General features: G+C 44.5%; 1 non-coding gene across 1 annotated transcript; it reads left to right on the plus strand.

The window, feature by feature from the left end:
- The first annotated feature begins 5,270 nt into the window (after window positions 1-5,270).
- Window positions 5,271-5,460, plus strand: LOC142583808 (U2 spliceosomal RNA). The gene has a single exon (XR_012828659.1). It is a non-coding gene; the product is annotated as a U2 spliceosomal RNA (small nuclear RNA).
- The last annotated feature ends 15,709 nt before the right edge of the window (window positions 5,461-21,169 follow it).

A 21,169-nucleotide genomic window follows, 5' to 3' on the forward strand; every position in this document is an offset into this window, starting at 1 on the left:
CGCACTTATTGCACAATGTTATTTTGACATTGGTGAAGTTTCAGGATTAGCCATGTTTATCTGCTGCACAACGTCGACAAATTATGTAAGCGGCATTGCGGACGCTCACATTTTATATATGTTTTGTTGTTTAGTTATATTTATGTCGCATTTTTCCTGCACGACAGTTTGGTTCCTACAAGATTGATGACTAAGCATAACGGCAAACTACTATGAGTCATTGAACCAGAAAGGGCTAAGTGACTGATACAGATTGTAGGGTATTAGGGTCAGAATTGATTTGGAGCTTCCATATTTCTTTGCTAAGGAGCTGTTATTTCATCGCGGAATGCGAACTGCATTGTGTTGGGATGACTGCAGTAATAATAACGCTAGCTAGCAGTCTTAAGGAAATTGAGCTGTCGTAATTTTTTTTATTTCTTTTCTGTCAGATAGGCGGCGGGTGCGGCGTTTCCGGTATAGGCGATAATTGTTGCTCCATCTATACAGCTTGTTAAAGAAACAGTTGGCCAACGATCAAGCTTTTCTCTGCATGACGGGCGCAAATGAACAAACGCTGCAGATGTGTATACGCCCCGCTCAGCATCAATATTTCCATCAAACGTTTTCGGTGAGGCGTTATGAAAACGAGTCGAAAATGCATGTGATCCATGTTGCTCTTGTTTCTACCATGTGTCCTTTCTTTTGTGAAAATAAAAGAAATATAGTTTTTTTTCTGTTATGGTAACAGCTACTTCTTGCTCAAGCTATGTCCACCTACTCGACGTACTCGACTGGTACCAGCATGCAGATTTTCAGTCCGAAATTCTGCCACAATATGCAATCTCGGACAAAGGTACACCCTGTTGGGGGTACGTCTACCACACAACAATAATCGTCATCTGCCTTGCTTGCGTTTCCTTTCTTGAAAACACCGCACCCGCTACTTTCATGTCGGTAATGCTTGGCATGCTGATAACGTGCATGCAGCTCGTTACTGGGAAGTGCCGGGCTCGCAGCGTTAAAGAAAGGAAACGCGGACAAGATAGATGACGTTTATTGTTGTGCGGCAAGATACAACCCAAAGGGTGTAATTTTCTTTTAAAGTGTACGTCCTGGTTGCACGTGGTTCTTTAACGTGGTGCCTGACGAAGGCTTTCTTGCAAGATAGGTAGAACGCCAATGCCAATGTCTCAAAATGTGTGTACAAATATCTCCAAACTGGTGCTGGTTTTTATTTTTTCAGTCTGTTTTGGACCCTTACGTGCTTGAACTTGTACGTAGCTACGATGGCTGATTAGGAAGCTAACTTATTGGTAGGTGTTGCATAAATTCTGATGTCCGCCACTGATGCGAATATTGGCCTGCTAAAACTGGCGTTTTTTCTCGAATTCTCTGAAGTATTGCATGTTGTTGGGCTAGTCGGTTCATAGACTCAGCAAAATTTTAGGATGCGCGTGAACGACAAGACAGAAAAAGAAACATAGACGCACACAGTAAGCGCAGTCTGTTTGCGCATCTGCATTTTGTGTGCGTGTTTATGTTTCTTTTCACGTCCTGTCTTCCTCGCACTGTTTAAGATTTTGCTGAATCAAATTCTCTGTCGCCAGAGAAAATTGCCGCATACGCCGCAGTGAAAAAAAAAATCAGAGCCATTTCACTATGTGGATGTGGATGACCAGTGGAGCTGCATATAGGTATAAATAAATCAAAACAAAATAAAACAACAAAACAATCTAACACGGACATGCATGTTGTTATGTTTATTTGTATTCACGTTTCTCTCGGAACCACAGTAATTATGATTTAATAGTCGCTATGATAGACGGCGATGGGCTCTTTGACGGCACTGGAGATGCTCTTAATGAACATTATGTTTATGCAGGACCGATGGTGCGTCGTTGAGACATTGGTCCACCTGTAACGTTGAACGACGAACCTTTCCAAGAGAAATGTTAAGAATTTCTTTCCATCGGGATGAGACACATCGACGTTAAGGTCACACACAATGACCAAGGTATTGGGGTACACAGGGAGGATCCACCCATATCTGTCGATCGTAAAGTCTTCAAGGTCCCTCTTTGACGTTCCAGGAGGAACGCATACAGTGACGACGATGCCGTCCCGAGTCTGTACTGCGCACGCGTCGGCACATTCCATGGCATGGTTCTCGCCCGTCTTCGATAAGGCATAGAGCGCAAAGCCGCGCTGTGGTTGCTTGCGTAGATCACAACGCATCAAACCATCATTCATCATCCGTCACCGGTTTTAACACACGTATCTGGCCTCAAACGCAGCTGCGACACATACTATGATACGATTTTGCCTTCTGCTTGAGCCTTTTTAGCTTTATTGACGCCGCCATTGTTCTTGTCTACGCACATCACGAAACGTTAGAAACTATAGCCTAAGGCAGCTCCGCTGTAAAGACTATTCTTTCGCCCGACGTATTTCTATCGGGGGTGTGCCTTTTCAACAGTTTTAGTTTTGGTGACACGTCCGCCTGTCAACAGTTATGAGATACTGAGGGATACCACACTGAGTGGTCACATTCACGTAACCGGATTGGGTATCAGGAATTGTTTTAGCGTTAATCATAGCACTCAATCCGAAAACAGCACTCGCCACAACATAAGGCGCGTCTCATTGCACGGTAATTACAGCATAACGTTAAAATGTGCTTTGCTAAGACGTGTGATATTGACGAGTTACATGGGCCACACACGCCTCAAGAACGGAGCGCGTGGACGTCTGTTAGCGGAACAATTACTGCGATGGCTTTCATGGGCCAACTCCCTTAGCCGTTTTGATGTCCTCCGGTGTCTGCCGTTGAAATGTATTAGCAAAATGTGTTAGCAGAATTTTGTGAAGGCAGAGAGAAGAAAATTTACTCTGTCACGACAGCATTTCAACCCCGGAACCACAAACTGCGATTCCAATATGCTTCGTTTCAGCAACTTATTTCTCTCTCTTTCTTGCATGATATTTTTTTAATGAGTAAAAATAGTTTACAGAAACTATACGCACTGTTGCGAGCACCAGATGGTGATTACTGCTGACAGGAAAGCCAGCAGTACATACGAAAAAGATAACGTCTTAGAAGCAACACTGTACCACACTAAAAACTTAAAGGAACGGGCTACACAGCTGAATAAAAAGTGAATACAAATCTGGCTGACAATCATCTTGATCGTAAATGTCTTTCAGGTGCGTAATCGTGTGATTCAGATGAACTTTTGGAAAATGTTATTTCTTTCGCCTTTGTAGTATGCCTAAAACTATTGAACAGTGTTTCATTGTCTGCAAAGATTTCATTTTCTTCTCGGATGTGTTCTGAGAAGACTGCACAAACTCTTTCATTTCAAATTCTCGGTATCCAGGATATATTGTTGTCACATGTGATGACGTAGCATTAGACAGGTCTTCATCCGTAGAGCTGCATCGCTTGAGGAAAACCCTTGACGCTCGACTTGAAGGCGGGAACTCCCACTCACGCCTCCACTGCCTCAGCATGAAAAATATTGTGCCTGATCTCCTAAGTGCTCGTTAAAACGATGGGCTGTCGCAACTGCGCCACTTATTCGGGAACCAGCGCCGAACTGAAAGAATATATTACGTTGCTTGTGGCAGGAAGATAAAAGTAGGATAGAAAAAGAGGTGAAAAAAAGATGACGTGTCTCTCCGCTTTTCAACCATCAGGAAGCACCCCCTGCACAAGCTAATAAGACCCGAACTAGAAGGCCAGAAGTAACATTTGCTAATATTTTTCTTTATTTTCGGAAAGAAATTACTCGCACGCATCCGCTAATGTTTGGTCGAATTCAATGCCACATGAAACGGAGCAAAAGAAGCTGCGTATATTATTACTACAGCTACTGTGGCAATTCTTTGCATTGTAAGGTAAAGCACAAAATTTTTTCTGTCTTTTCTTTAGTTTCTCTAGCAACCCACAAGCGCAATTCACTTCTACACTGTGTAGAAAATGATCACGTCCTCCTATGGGAGAGAGAGAGAGAGAGAGAAATTTATTTACAGAAAGGCAGAGAGGTCGGCCTGAGCTATAACTTGCTCTGGCCTGCTACTCTACTCTGGGGAAAAGGGACGGGGAGGGAAAGGGCTGATCCTATGGGATGATACTGCAAGCGCAGGTAAAGGAACACTCCAGTAATGAAAACATCTTGTTCGGTGAAACGGCGTGAAGAGAAATACAAAGGGAAACAAAAGATACCAAATTTTCAACTTTCTTACTAAGGCATGCGGTATTTTCTTTCAGTGCTCACCGTTTTTAATACATGGGGCCATTTTCTTTGAGCAATACACTGAAAGCACCGATAAGTCTTTAACGCTATACCGACAACCCGTTTTCCAACCCATGTTTCTGAGCGATAACAACCTTTATGCTGCCACGTCTTTGCGAACACTTTGCAATACCAGCGAGTAATGTAGGATTTACTACGCAGCATGTGTTTTTCTTTTCGTACAGAAAAAAGATAGAAATTAAGTGCGCCTGTTGAGCTTTTTTTCATTTGCTTTATCACCGACTTCCAGCAAGATACATAAGAACATCTCTTTTCAAATATTTCTTACCGCCCTCTTTTGATATGTGGCGTCTATCTACTATAGATAAGAAATACTCTTGCTCCGCAATCTGTTAAGATCGTTTAATAGCTTGCTATAATTTAACGAAGAAGAGCAATACTGTATAATAATTTTTATTCTGCTCCTTCAGCAGAAAAGAAGCAGAAGCAAATAGGGCCTTATTGCGCGGAAATTAAAGTGGCGTTGCTGCTATTCTTTTGTATGGGAAGCACAAGAGGCAAACAGAAACTTTACTACACCAGTCCAGAAATTTATGGCCCACTATTTGGGGATGCATCTAAAATATAATAATCGCAAGTTTCGCTACATTGTTATAAAGGTACATTGAGAAATATTCCCTCCAGGGACACAACTCTCGTATTTAGCGTGAATAGCGAAGGCGTTATCCAACGCGCGCTCATCATTCTACATATTTTAAATATTCGATGAAATCCTGCGTTCACATTTGAGGACTGCACCAACTGCACCTATGTCTTGGCCAGAGGACACTTGTCCTCAGAGAAATAGCCTAAAATGTGGGGCTCGAGATTACGCCCCAAATATTCACTACGACATTCGCATGGACGACAGGACGGAAACTAGACGCGCGTGACGTTTTTACGGTACCATCACCATGAAAGAGCGAGAGGAAAGGAAAGGAGACACGCAAGCGCTTGGAACGCCCACAGAGAGATGGCGGTGCGAACGCAGACATGGCCGACGCGGGTTCAAGTGTAGTATCTGTTCTTATTAGCTCAATATCTGATACGGGTTGTATGTGGAGCCAATATATTTGTTTTCGTCAAAAATTACCGTATTTATACTTTTTGTGCGCAAACAAACAGGGACGAACAATAGGGGCAACACAAGGACGAGCGCTCGTCCTTGTGTTGCCCCTATTCTTCGTCCCTGTTTGTTTGCGCATAAAAAGTATAAATATGAATATGTTCCAGCTAGGCCGACTCGCAGTTATGCTTCAAAAATTACCGATTCTTGTTCCGTTGTGCAGAAGTTACAGTTTCCCATGCCTGCTAAAGCAAGCAGTCTATCCTGCACTTCATCACCATCATTGTCTTCTACCTCCGACACGCACTATATTCATAGTGCAGCAAATATATTTCCGCCCTTGATGCATGGACTTTTCGCTATAGGAGTCCCATCGCCACTCAGTACAGCAATTCAGGTCGATTTATCGCCTTTGTAATAATAAAACAAAATATCGGAAGCTGTCAAAAAGCAAGAGCGTCCTCAATGCACATTCAGCTAATGGAGTGTCCTTGTCGACCACTGAGCCCTGGTTTCCTATACTTACAACAGTAGATCGTGGCGTGCTGTGGACTGTGCGCAAATGAGAGGCAAAAGTTCACGATGTGCACAAACTTCCAAGTATGTTAGAAACAACGGACAAAATTACGATCGCTATCGAGACAGTAGGAATTGACCAAACTATTATCAAAAGAAGTGGCTACTGCTGCACTCGTTCTTTTTTACCTTCTACCAGTTTGCATTCACCGCTAGGGCATTCTGAGGACGACAAGGACGAAGAAACTGCTGCTTATGCTGGCGAACATGTATCGAGAATAGCTTAGGTTCTTCTTTGAGCTTTCTAACAATTTTGTCAGAATTAAGAACCATTTCTCTTCGCTTCCTTTTTATAGGACACCGGGGCCGAAAGAGATAATGGAAGACAAGAAGTGAATTGAAGATGACATTGCAAGGTGTCCTAGCAATATTTAAACGCTTCTAATACCTCATCATGAGGTGTCAGAACGCAGTGGTTTTCGATAAAATAATTGGTACAACTTTATCTGTCCTATCGGATAAAACTCACAAGATGGTTACGAGTGGGCAGAGTGAATGTCTACCGTCAGCTGTGGTGTGAGCTAAGCGTTTTCACTCCCTATGACAAGCTCGCCATATCGTTCAGGAGTCTTAAGGTTCCGCTTCTTCACGAACACTTCATGTAAATGGTGTTTTATCGTGTGCTGGTTTAAACTACAGCGCTCCTCTCCGATGCCCGAGCACTTGCGGGCGTTCTAAGCACACCCTGGCGCAACCGAAGGCGTTTTGATGGCGACGGCACGACGAAAACGAGATGCCGATTCTTAATGGAAAAGGATAGAAAGTCGGGCGAGTTGGTACGGTAACATGATCTTCGATTGTAGCGTGAAGTGACACGGACACCGACTGGAAGCAGATAGGACGAGCGGTAACTCTCAAGTAAATTTTTATTGGAAGGAACAACACATATAGAGGTGATTGCAAATACCGCAGTATATGAACATGGCAAGGTCTAAAGACATCAGACAAATGTCTTTAGACATTTTGCAAGACAGCAGCGAAACAATTACCTTGCAAGACAATTAACGGCGTCACAATCACGATTGAATGACGACAGCATGATTACGATGGAATGATGAAGGCGATAAGTCACATCGATGGAACGACGAAGGTGCTATGGTGATGATATAGTGACGACGGCTATATAACGACAGATCGCGTGACGAAAACAGCGTGACGATGACTGCACGATGACAATCGTATGATGACGATGCCGTGAGGTGACATGGCAAAGGGTGCATAACGACGATGGCGTAATGATGACGGCGAGACAATGACGGCGAGATGACGACTGCGTCATACGACGCTGGCACATTCCCAGTGGCATGAAGGTGTAGCCACTGGCACATGCTTAGGGGCACATGAAGGAAGGAAGGAAGGAAAAAGTGGAGAAGGAAGGCAGGGAGGTTAACCAGTTTTGCCTAACCGGTTTGCTACCCTACACATGGGAGCGGGATGGGAGGGATGAAAGATGGGGAGAAGAGATAGAGGGCACATAACACGGCACACACATCGTTGGTTACAGTCTGTCACTCTTGTGCGGTACGTGACATCACTGTCACAGCCGCTTGTCCAAGCCCGTATCCTTCATAAACCGAAGTAGTCCCTTCGTCGCCTTCAGCTGCGATGACTTCAGTCGGCGATATGTGAAAATGGTTGCAACTGACAATGGTCTATTGTCAAGGTGCGCTAGAACGGACGCCATGGACTGTCTCTGAACATTATATTCAGGACAGTCGCACAGAATGTGTTCCAGCGTCTCCTCGCAAAGACAGGCATTGCAGAGAGCGTTGTCGGCCATTCCAATGCGAAACGAGTAAGATTTCGTGAAGGCCACCCCTAGCCATAAGCGATAAAGCAGGGTGGCTTCACTTCGGCGGAGTCCGGTTGCCATACATAGATGCATCAAGGAGGGCAGGTCGTGTTGATGATTGCTGCGGTTGGTCTGGCTGCTTGGTGTGCACCATAGAGAGAGCGTGATCTCCCATGCAAGCACTTAACGTCTGCTGGCTGCGTCGGACCGTGAAAGTGGTATGGCCTCTTCCTGTGTGTCTTCAAGAGCTGTCCGAGCGGCTTTATCGGCGTCTTCATTTCCGATGACGCCGCAGTGACTTGGCAGCCACTGAAACGTCACGTGATGTCCTTTCTCATGTGATGTATGGAGTAGGCATCTAATATCGAATACGAGCTGTTCGAATGGCCCGCGACGCAGAGCTGATAGTACAGATTGTAGGGCTGCCTTTGAGTCGCTGAAAATTGACCATTGTCGAGGTGGTTCCCGATTGACAAAACAAAGTGCAGCTCGAAGAGCAGCTAGTTCCGCAGATGTAGATGTCGTTGGGTGGTCAGTCCTAAAGCTGATGGTAATACCTCTTTCTGGGACGACTACAGCACCGGACGAACACTGGATGTTTGTGGAACCGTCAGTATAAATATGTGCACGGTCTGCGTACCGCTCGTGCAGAAGAAGCAGAGACAGTTGTTTCAGCACAGGCGACGACAGCTCAGACTTTTTCCCGATTCCTGGCACGTTGAGATGGACTGTGGGGCTGACAAGGCACCAAGGGTGCATCGATGGTTTAGATGCAGCGGTGAAGCCCGAGGGAAGTTTGTCGTTGTACTTGACAATAGTTTTTGAGAATGATGCTTGGTGCCTGTCTGAAGGCAGTGTTGCAAGGTGGTGATAGGGGGCCCGTGCCAAATGTCTGATATGCGTTCTCAGGGTTTCCACCGTGATGTGAGTCTGTATTGGATGGTCCCGAGCAATCGCAATAGTTGCCTCAGTTGACGTGCATCTCGGCAAACCAAGATCCGGATATCGTATAGTGTACATTTCATGTGCCCCTGAGCTCTCTTTCTCGTTTTTTTAAGATACAGTCTACCTGTACTGAACAACACCTGCAAGACAAGCTCAAGCACTCAGGGGCACATGAAATGTACACTATACGATATCCGGGGACTGCCCACTATGCGGAGGGTCCAGGAGATCCGCGAGCTAAGAACTGATCCGCGAGCTTTGAAAAACTAACGCTTTGAAAGACGCCTTATGAACATTGTCATCATGGCCCAAGTAAAAAGCGCCTAATTGTAGAGAGACGTTTCCATATACCTAGAAAGAATTAGCGTCGAATCTTGCATGATTATTGCGTGAAATAAGTATAGATCAATATGGAATCAATTAATTTTATTTAAACAGCATAAAAGTGATAAAAACAATTACATATAGGTGTTTTATTTGAACATCTTGGTTCATGCCAGTTATCTTTATCTTGTGTACTAATGATAACTAAATCCGGAAATCCGGACTCAAAAAGTACAAATCTGGCCGCTAAGTGTGGGAGACGAACGTTCCTAACCAATGACGATGATAATGTTTAAATCTGACCTTCATAGTGGGACAAACGCAACGAACTTCAGCAAGCTTGCAATGAGGCCAGGGCATTCAAAGGCACAATTATGTGAGATATCCACCGAACACGAATATATACTCATTTGGCACTCGACGCACAAAATTTCCATCGTGCAAGAGCAGAACGATGAAAACAAATTGAAAAAGAAACTACGTATTTACTTTTAGTAAGCGGACCTGGGCATCCAGAATATGGCCAGACGTTCGTTTGTTCACGTCGCAGAAATGCTTAACTCAGTGTAAAGATATTTTTAGGACGTGCTCACTGTGTTCAACGCCCGATTCCTGTTTTATGCAGCATAACAAGGCCGACCTGTTTAAGCAAAGTGGTGGTTTCTATGGCAACGCTTTTCCAAACGTGCGTCGCAGCCTACTTCAGCATTGCTCGACGACCGCCTTTCGACAACACGATTCTGGTTGACTGCTATGTTTTGACAGTGTTGTTCTTGTGCGTCCGTTTTTCTACGTGCAGTGACCTTCACATATGAAGTGCATAGCGTTATCTGGTGCCAAAAAACGTGCGCTCGGCAAGAATAAAATAAAAATAAAGAACAGACGTTTCGGGCCCCGTACGGGTCCCTTGGTCACAATGAAGATGCATGCATGGGCGCGCGGCTATTTATGGGTGAGGTTGCGCAGCGTTCGGGTGTATATCTCAGGAAGATTACAACGTGTCCTGTTTGTCGTGTGTCTAGTTGATTGGATGTAAAATGATCCTAAAAGCAAACGGGCAGATGGGTGTTTCTCTTTTGCGATGATGGCTGCAGAGTCCCAGTCAATGATGTGTCCGGTTAGTTCGTGATGTTCCGCCAGGGCGATCGCGGCTGTGTGGCCCTCGGCCACGTTATTCATGTGTTGTTTCAAGTGCCGTTTAAAATTTTTGCTCTCGACGATGTACGATACCCGGACCTGAATCGCATGTTCTTTACTTTTATTTTACTCTTGGCGAGTGCGTGTTTTTTGGCACCAATATGAGCCAGAAAGAAACATTCCCAAAATACCATGCTATTCACAGTTAACATGAAAGCAATACAGTCCGAACAATATATCCTTTTGTTGTGGCAAAATAATCGGCAAACTCCATCGGCCCAGGTTACAAAGTAACTAAAATGGGAAGCGGCGATCTTCTTCTTGAACTTCGTGACAAGACACAGTACAGTAAATTGTCAAAACTAATTGCTTTTGGGGACATTCCAGTTTCAGTAGGCGCACACAGATCTTTGAACACTGTCCGTGGTGTCGTCTCTGAAGATGACCTGCTCGATCTTAGTGAAAGTTAGCTACTTGAGGGATGGCAAGATCAAAATGTAGTAAAGGTCCAGAGAATAACGATTAGGCAGGACGGCAAGGAAATCTCCACAAAACACATAATCTTAACTTTTGGAACTAGCAACTTACCAGACTCAATAGAAACAGGATACTGCAAACTCCGTGTAAGGCCATACATTCCTAATCCACGCCGATGCTTCAAGTGTCAGCGGTTCGGGCACGGTTCACAAAGCTGCCGAGGGCGCACCACTTGTGCAAAATGTGCATCAGACGAGCACTCATTTGACACTTGCACTTCCACCAACCATTGTGCTAACTGTGACGGGGATCACCCAGCGTACTCCCGTTCTTGCCCATCCTGGAAAAAAGAAAAACAAATCATCGAAATCAAAATCAAACTGAACCTTTCCTTCCAAGAGGCGCGCAAGCGCTTCTCGATGAACCAATCTAGTCCGTCTTACACCGATGCGATGCGCCGGGGGGCAGCGCTACATCATTCGGCGGCCGCCCAAGTCACACGGAGTGTGACGGCGGTCACGCCACCAGCCCCCCCCCCCCCCGGCCGGAACAGCCAGCGCTGTTCGGGCCCCCTCAAAGGAGGAACAGCAGACCCTCGGGCCTGTTGAACCCAGGGCCACTGCGCGTGCAGATAAGCCCACCACCCCCGCAAACGCGCCCGCTGCGCAGGCACTATCCACCGCCTCAGACGAGGTGATGAATACGAACACAAATCCGGCGTCTCAGACGCCCAAGGAACGGCGCAGCTCCCTCGAGCGCGTCCGGAAGATAGAGAGATCTCGTTTCACGGGGCCTGGAAAGGTCCTGTGAGATAATCTAATCTATATATCTTAGACACACAGCACAAAACACATACATTATGGATACACAGATAATACAATGGAATGTGATGGGTTTACTCCACAACCTAGACGACATTAAGGAACTTTTACATAGGTACACTCCAAAGGTGCTGTGTGTCCAAGAAACACATCTTAAACCTTCACAAACACACTTTCTCCGACAGTATGCCATTTTCCGGAAAGACCGCAACGAGGCCCTTGCCTCGTCGGGCGGTATGGTAATAATAGTAGATAAGTGTGTTGCTTGCCGGCAGTTACCCCTTAATACGCCACTAGAGGCAGCTGCAGTCAGAGCAATCCTTTTTAGTAAGCTGCTGACAATTGCATCTTTATACATTCCTCCCAACTGTCAACTCTCCAAAACTGAATTTGATAGCTTTATTTCGCAACTCCCGGAACCCTACATTGTCGTTGGAGACTTAAATGCTCATCATACCTTATGGGGGGACTCTCGGTGTGATGGCAGAGGACGTCTGATTGAAAACTTCCTCTTCAATACAGGGGCATGTTTGCTAAATAAGAAGGAGCCAACATTTTACAGCGTTGCTAACAAAACATTTTCATCTATAGATCTATCCATTGTTTCAAGTACAGTCGCGCCGTACTTGGTGTGGAAAGTACATAAGAATCCATACGGGAGTGATCATTTCCCAATTGTATTAAAATTAAGGAAATGGGACGAATGTTATCCACATGTACCCCAGTGGAAACATGACTCAGCGAACTGGCAGCGATACGGAGAGCTGACATATATGACCTGGGATGATATTCGTGCGCTTAGTATCGACGATGCAGTGTCATATTTACCCGCATTTATTGTCGACGTAGCGTCGATATGTATCCCGCAAACAAATGCATCGCCTAATAAACGACGTGTTCCCTGGTGGAATGATGAATGTAAGGAAGCACGAACGAAACAGAATAAGGCTTGGAGTCAGCTCCGTGACTCTACGACTATCGAAAACCTTATCAGCTTTAAGGAAATCAAATCAGGAGGCAGAAGAACGCGGCGCCGTGCCAAAAGAGATAGCTGGCAAAAATACATTTCCGGAATAACTCTTATACAGACGAAAGAAAAGCCTGGAACAGGGTAAACAACTTAAAAGGCCGCGAAACTCATCCTCTACCATTAGTAAACACACAAGCAGACACTATTGAGGACCAAGCTGATTGTCTAGGAGCACATTTCGAGCACATTATAGTACATCTCATTACACAGGAACATTCCTAAAATACCAGCGACTAGCAGAACAGCTGCATTTGGGTCGGAAAAGCACATCAAATGAATCATACAATCGTCCATTTAGTATGGCTGAGTTCCAGGCCTCACTGAACTGTTGCAACAAGTCCGCTCCAGGAAGTGACATAATAATGTATCAGATGATCAGACACTTACACCCTGAAACCCAAAAAATACTACTGTCACTCTTCAATTCCATGTTCTCTGCCGGCTACATTCTTTCTGCCTTGAAAGAAGCAATCGTAATCCCTATTCTCAAAGAGGGCAAGGACCCTTCTTCACCCAACAGTTATAGGCCTATAGCTCTGACAAGTTGTCTATGCAAATTATTTGAGAAAATGATTAACCGTCACCTCATCCATTTTCTTGAAAGCAACAAGACACTCGATCCCTTTCAATGCGGTTTTATGGAGGGTAGATCAACAACAGATCACCTTGTCCGCATCGAGACAAATATCCGAGATGCCTTTGTCCACAAACAATTTTTTCTATCAGTATCTTTAGATATGGAAAAGGCATACGACACAACCTGGCGCTATGGAATCCTCCGTGACCTGTCTGAAATGGGAGTTCGAGGCAACTTGGTAAGGTAATTGCAAATAGAATCAGGAACACCTTAGACTTCCGTCAATCAAAGGACCAGGCAGGATTCCGTAAAGGCTACTCAACAATAGACCATATTCACACTATCGATCAGGTGATAGAGAAATGTGCGGAATATAACCAACCCCTATATATAGCTTTCATTGATTACGAGAAAGCTTTTAATTCTGTCGAAAGCTCAGCAGTCATGGAGGCATTACGGAATCAAGGTGTAGACGAGCCGTATGTAAAAATACTGAAAGATATCTATAGTGGCTCCACAGCCACCTTAGTCCTCCATAAAAAAAGCAACAAAATCCCAATAAAGAAAGGCGTCAGGCAGGGAGATACGATCTCTCCAATGCTATTTACAGCGTGTTTACAGGAGGTATCCAGAGACCTGGACTGGGAACAATTGGGGATAAGAGTTAATGGAGGATACCTTAGTAACTTGAGATTCGCTGATGATATTGCCTTGCTTAGTAACTCAGGGGACCAATTGTAACGCATGCTCATTGACCTGGAGAGGCAAAGCAGGAGGGTAGGCCTAAAAATTATTCTGCAGTGAACTAAAGTAATGTTTAACAGTCTCGGACGAGAACAGCTATTTACAGTATGTAGCGAGGCACTGGAAGTGGTAAGGGAATACATCTACTTAAGGCGGGTAGTGACCGCGGATGCAGATCATGAGACGGAAATAATCAGAAGATTAAGAATGGGTTGGGATTCGTTTGGCAGGCATTCTGAGATCATGAACAGCAGGTTGCCATTATCCCTCAAGAGAAAAGTGTATAATAGCTGCGTCTTACCAGTACTCACCTACGGGGCAGAAACCTGGAGGCTTACGAAAAGGGTTCTACTTTAATTAAGAACTACGCAACAAGCTATGGAAAGAGGAATGATGGGTGCAACGTGAAGGGATAAGAAACGAGCAGATTGGGTGAGGGAACAAACGCGAGTTAATGACATCTTAGTTGAAATCAAGAAAAAGAAATGAGGGCATGTCCAGGACATGTAATGAGAATGGAAGATAACCGATGGTCATTAAGGGTTACGGACTGGTTTCCAAGGGAAAGGAAGCGTAGCAGGGGGCGGCAGAAAGTTAGGTGGGGGGATGAGATTAAGAAGTTGCCACAATTAGTACATGACCGGGGTAGTTGGAGAAGTATGGGAGAGGCCTTTGCCCTGCAGTGGGCGTAACCAGGCTGATGATTATGATGATGAAACGTTTCGGGCATGCGTATTTGCTGATTCCATTAAACTATTTTTGTGCCGGCACCAATTCTCGTTAACTGTCCGCTAAAAAAATCGCCATGAATGACGACATGAAACGTTCTAAACAATTGTTAACAGCATTGAAGTTTGCTCGTTTGTAATCAAGTACTTGTTTTGTCTTCACGTGACGTGAGCATGAAGGCGTACGAACTGTGAGTTGTAGTTACTGGTGGCCACGGGAACCCATCCACAAACGTGACAGTCTTCACCCTTTCGGGTGCAGATGTTAGAAACAAGGTCCAATGGGTTACTGATACCAGTTGGTTGGGCTGGCAATTGCAGAAATCAGAAATCAAGTGTTAGTAAACGAACTCACAAGATGCACGTGATTGGCCTCGGAATTTTTGCCGCTCAATGTCTGGAAAGTTAAAGGTACTAAGAAGAAAAATGACGGCTCTGTTATAATTGCATCGAAAAGAGCTAATGACCTTGCGTAATTCGCAAATAAAGCTTGAGGACCTATGGAGTGGCCTGTAGCATACATTCTAAATTAAATTCTGTTGAGGCAATGACGTTAAAACCTACAGAATTTCGAGACTCGAAGGCATCAGCTCAAGAAATGACGTGATATGTTCTTTTTGTTTTTTTAATGACCAGTAATACCTCACGTCCTCTTCTGTAGTCCCTATCTATGCGATATGTAATATAGTAGCCAGAATGGCATACAACTTCGCCATCCGTGATTTCAGAGCTGAGCCAAGTTTCTGTAAGTGCCAATACGTCGCATTCTCAACCATCTCAAAATAACGAAATTTCATTGTATTTAGGGAAAGTGCTACAAATGTTAGTCAATGATATGGATAGGTGTGAGGGCAGGTTAGGCGCATATGGTGAATTGGGTTTTTTTCTTAGATGCACGTGTTCTCAGGCTAGGTCTCTGCTTTTGGGGTAGTGGAACTACAGGGGCGGATGCTGCGTCGTATGTGTAGACATTGTTATCAATTCTTAGTTTATGCGAGTTAAGTTGCGCATTTTTGGTTTACGCGAAGCCAATGAGTTTGCGTCGAGTGATACGGGTTCGCAAAGAAAGATGCTCACGAACAGCAAAATTTGTTTCTGAACTTGTCACCTTTACATATTACAAGCTCCTCGTCCTTAAAAAATGCGAACTTGACGACGACTGGCCTATTCTTCTCAATGCTGTACTGGCCAATGGGATGCGTGCGGTCTAGTTGAGCTGGATTGATAGTGATGCCATACTGGTGGTTGATATGTCAATGACTTTTGATTCTGATGTTGACCATAATTCGTTTTTGTCGTCAGGGATTCCAAAGAAGCGCAATACCATTGTCTTTAGCTGTGTGGAAATGCCGTTAGCTATGTTCAACAATTCAGACGATGTATTAGTGACGGAACTTTTCCCTGACGCAAAACAGACTTCTGAGGCACGACGGCTACAAGACAACTGCTTTTACTCGACATCAATTCTGCTGATTCTTTAGTGCACGCAAGTCATTGCTAAACTCGTCCTGTCGGCATTCACTACGTTGCAAAGTTGCGAGCACGTTATCCAGCACATTCGGCCCGCAGTTAGATTCAATATCACTTGATAGAAGTAGGCACAGCCGACATATGCATAAAGGAAAGTTTTTGCATCGCTTCAGTAAGAGCAGCTGCTCACTGGAGCACGACACCACAGAAAGACAGGAGTAGCTAGTTTTCAGAAAGTAATCAACCTATGTAATCAGGAACAATTCAGGTAATCAAACTAAAACGGGAGTACGGGTGAGCATTCGATGTCCGAAATGGTGTCGTGCCCTCTTTAAAGGTGTTTGCGCATTTATATGGATATGGTATAATCCTCGTTTCGTGGCAAAGAAAATGAAATAAGCAAATGCGCCGAGGAACGCTAAATACAGTCAAAGAGCATGAACACATAAGAACTCCTCTCCACAAGTCCTCGGTGTCACAAATGATAGGCCATGAACACGAACAAACATGTAAAATTATGGACATGGCTAGAATTGTATGTATAATCTCGTATTTAGAAATGCTTCGCATCTATGATGATGTAATTATATGACATTGTTGAACATGAGATCCTCACAAATTCCGTTTGAAATTGTCCGCGCACGCGCATATAAGTTCACATTATTATTCAGAGACAACTCCTACATTTTGTTATCCTGCCTTCAGATTGGATTCTATGCAGGTTCATTTAGAGTCGCGATTAATTTGAGCATAGCTGCCTCTCTAAACAAACTGTTCCACGGCTCCCGACCGCTTTTACGGATTTAGGCATGGCACCTTATCTCGAATATTATTTTTGATTACATCACACACACAAAAAAACATTAAACAAGAAACAAGTATACACAGACCGTGCAATGCTTTTTCACCCTTCTGGAGATGACACTCTATGTATTATTTACACAAGTGGTGAGTTAGGTATAATTCCGTACCCAGAATAATTGTGGTTCCAGATGCAGCCTAATTTATTCGTGTATTATGCAAGCGTTTCGGGTTGCAAGAAGATCTTGGCAATGAAGCTGACACCAAAAGTACAGCTAACGTGCTGCCAACTTCCAATTGGAGCGCCTAAAAGTGCAAGCTGCCTAAGGAAGCTGCTAAACGCTTCCTCAGGCCCAAGCGGCCCAAGAATAGAAGCTCATAAAAATTGTAATGTCCAGGTTGCTCCATCCAAGCTGCACAGTTTATTGAAACCCAGCATGAAGTTCTAAGTACCATGGAAACGAGATTTGCTCAAGAAGCTGCTGTGAGTCAGACAGGGGTATCTTAAGTATGGCTCATATTTTTAATGGTGACCTTAGCATCATTAGCCGTCCTCACAGCAAATTGGTTAGACCGTCAAAGTTAGCAAGCAGTATTAGATGGGAAAAGATCACGAGGTGAAGGTGTGGCATCATGAACTATGGTGCCAGCGTTATCTGTATTCTCAACAGTCCGGTAGGTGTCTCCAGCTCATCAAGTACATACATAACATGCTCCCAAAACATCGCATTCATGTATGTAAATTGAACAATTGGCCATGGGAAACTTAATCATTGCGTTTAGTTTCCCAAATCAACATGTTGAGAAATAATACAATAAATCCCAGCGGATCGAAAACATGAATATGGGATTGGTTGGGCTACGTATGCCAAAAAAAATTATGGGGTTTTTATGTGCCAAAACCACTTTCTGATTATGAGGCACGCTGTAGTGGAGGACTCCGGAAATTTAGAGCACCTGGGGATCTTTAACGTGCACCTAAATCTAAGTACACGGGTGTTTTCGCCCCCATCGAAATGCGGTTGCCGTGGCCGGGGTTCGATCCCGCGACCTCGTGCTCAGCAGCCCAACACCATAGCCACTGAGCAACCACGGCGGGTTTCGTATGCCAGAATATTTGCCTTTGTTCTTCATGAACACTTTATTTTAGTACCTTAGCTTTCTTCATGAATACTAACTTTATTTTTATCAATGTTTCGAGCTGGTAAAAAGAAAGCAGCGGGTAGAATTTACTTGCGTTACACCTTGGCTTCTGAGTCACAAGTGCGAAGAAAACATGCTTCAGGCATTGCCTCTCACTTACGTAATTTATCCGCGCTCAACCCGTACCTGTAAGCTTTTCTTCTACGCCTAAAGTTCTTGGTTATCGCAAGCACTTGAAGTTGTACTTATGTTCATTCTGTGCTGCTTAAGCAAGAACTCCCAGTATTCGACGCAGCGCGTCACTTTGCTCTAAGCTTTTTTGAGTGGCAGATTGTGCCGTTTCTGCTCCTCCAGTTCCCTTAAGTTATCTTCTGACCTGTGAAAGCTCGGTGGTTGGAAAGTCTTGCGTGTCAGACTCATGGCATGCATGGTTCGTGTAGTTTCGGCCTGAAAGCTCGACCGTTTGGTGTCACGTGATTCCTGGGCAGCAATAGCGGTCATAATCTAAGTCATGGACGTCGTTAGCACAGAAAGTTCACTCCTCCTGGTGTGTGTTGGAGCTGTAAAAAAAAAAAAGAGAGAGAGGGCGGAGATAAAAACTCGGCTTGGTACGTGGCGGGAAGCAGACTGAGACTCGCAGCCACTACCGGTAGCGTGCCTGCGACCTATGTTGGCGCCATTGCTGTAAATGGGGAGGCCAGGGTTACAACTAACCATAAGCAGTGCGGAGAAGAAAATAAATGCTATTATCGCGCAGTGAATATAGAAATTAAATTTAAAAAAAAACACGCTGACACGCTAATTCAGTGTGTGAGCTCAATGCTGCCAGTAATACACTTATTTTCATATTATTCGCGCCTAACACGTGTAGTGTGCACCTAGAGCATGGTACACAAAGCTTTTTGCAGTAACATTCAATAGGAAGGCAAACGAGTACCTCACTGTGTTACAGGGTATTCCACCTTGCAGATGGAAGCAGCGAGAAAAAACGAGAACTAAGACACACACAACACGGACACTGTGTTGAATGCGTTCGAGTCTTCGTTTATCGCTCCGTTTACACTACAAGATACAAAAAAATGCAGTCACCATGGCCGCAAAATCAACCCGCGAGCTCGTCTTCAGCTGCTGAACGCTGCCGAAGCTGTGCCACCGCGGCGGTTATTCACTTGAATAGCTGGTGTGTTACAAGGAGAAAGAAAAAAAAGCGTCGCCTTTAGCACTGCGTGCTCCCCGTCGAAACGAAGTGTCAACCGAAGAAGAGGAGAGCAGTCCGTTCTGACTTCGCATCTTTTCAATAGGTCGAGTGGCAAGGCGAAGTACAAAGACGTTCTGCTACCCCAACTTACTTGGCCGCGGCGAAAAGGGGCAGCTTTCTATTCAAATAAGTGGGGCGCGCTGAGCGGAGAAAGAAAAGGTTAGAACACAAAATAAAGCAGGAACTTTTGAGCCGTGTTACTGGCAAGCTGTGTGCATGCTTTACTTTCGTTGCCGTGGTTTTCCTTCACGTTAACGACTTGCATTTCCCGTGGCTCTGCTCTCGACTCTTTGGTGGAACATTTCTGTTCGCGTTTCGTTCTTTTCTTTAGTGATGCCGGCGTGAAATATGTATATTGGGACGAGGCGTCCTGAATGGGAGCTCTTTTTTTTCAATGTTGTAACCTTTTCACAACTCTGCTGGGGACTCGATTTCGGATTCAGTGCTAGCGCCGAAAGTTTGCCGTTTGTGGCAATCGATCCTTGAACATCTTTCTCTTGCACGAAGACATTTGGTTTCTTTCATCTGTTCGAGTGGAAATAGAAAAGGCTTGATCGAGCGCTTTGCGCTTTGCGAAAAGCACTTTTATAACAAGAACCTTGCCGGCTCAACACATAGCCCCCTATAAGCAGTAACCGAAAGCGCGCAGCTTTTCAGAAAGCACCTTTAGGGCGACTGAGAAGTTTCTGCATGAAATGAGCATGATATAGCTAGTTCTTTTTGATGCAGTCAGCTCTTCAAGGTTTACACGAGAGCTTATTCAGGTATATCCATTCTCTGGCGAGGCAATTTCAAGTGAAGATGCTCGATATTCAACCGTTTGCTATGGAAGAACCAAGCATCCTGCCAAAAGGAAGGTACAGCAGTTCTACAAAAGGTTGTGCAGACAGTGTGTAAAGTTGTAAATGTGTCTTAGCTAAAATATAAGAGGACGTCGTTAGTGGTAGCTAGAAAGTGAGAAAGCTTACAGCGCACTGCTCAGGTATCGCCGGAGTGGTAATGTACTACTTGTACTTTTTTATAGCGTTAGGGTAAGAGCTTAACGAGAACTTAATATGTGAAACTTTAAAAATTTAGCCATTATTTATTCTTTGCTCATCAATGAGCAGAGTATAATGTGAAAAGTGTATTCAAACGGCAAGCATATGAGCAAAATTATTTCATACTTTTTTAAATAATAGGTAGGAAATGGGGAAAAGTTATTGGCTGTCTTTGGAACTCTTTAGCTTCAAAAAGTCTTTGGTATCCATCATGCATCTCAGCAGCTATGCACTTTGCTGCTAAGCACAAGACCGTAAATTAAATTTGTATCAGCATCACCTGCACTTCTGTGGCGGCTGATTGCAACACGTCTCCTGGATTTGTGGAAGTTATACAAGGAAACTGAGATCATCAAAGTTTACTTTCAGCCCTACGCTACAGCGAGTATGCTTGTGCTGTACCTGCTTTTTGTTTTGCACCAGCCTTTCCTGCATTTCGGACTTTCGTCCCTTTGTTTTTAAGAGCACATTTCTAATCGTCGTCATTTGTGAGCCAAACATTGAGAGCGCCGTGTGCTTATCAGGATATGAAGATTTCATGTCTGCCACCTGTAGCGACTACAGCAAAGTCATCGTTTACGTCAGATGTCATTTCACTTATGCGTTCCACCCAGTGGCACCTGATGACGACAATCTGTACGTATGTTTGACTATAAAAAGCGAGAACGTCACATTCACGCTCGTAGGTGCCTACATGTCACTTTCGAGTCGATTTGGCAACGCAAGACTAAGTGAAATTTTAACAGCGACACCTGGCCCATAGACTATTGCCGGTGATTTCAATGCACATCATCCGCTATGAGGAAGCTCAAAGATGGAATGTCGAGGAAGTCGTGTGCTATCCTACGTGTCGGGCTATGAACTCTGGTGCCGAAATGATGGCAGTCCCACTTTTTTGCGGTGATTGACACACAACAGCTGCCTGGGCTTAACATTTCTTTCAAGGTGCCTCAGTGCTAGTGT

Source organism: Dermacentor variabilis, chromosome 5 (genome assembly GCF_050947875.1).
Source record: "Dermacentor variabilis isolate Ectoservices chromosome 5, ASM5094787v1, whole genome shotgun sequence".
NCBI lineage: Eukaryota > Metazoa > Arthropoda > Arachnida > Ixodida > Ixodidae > Dermacentor > Dermacentor variabilis.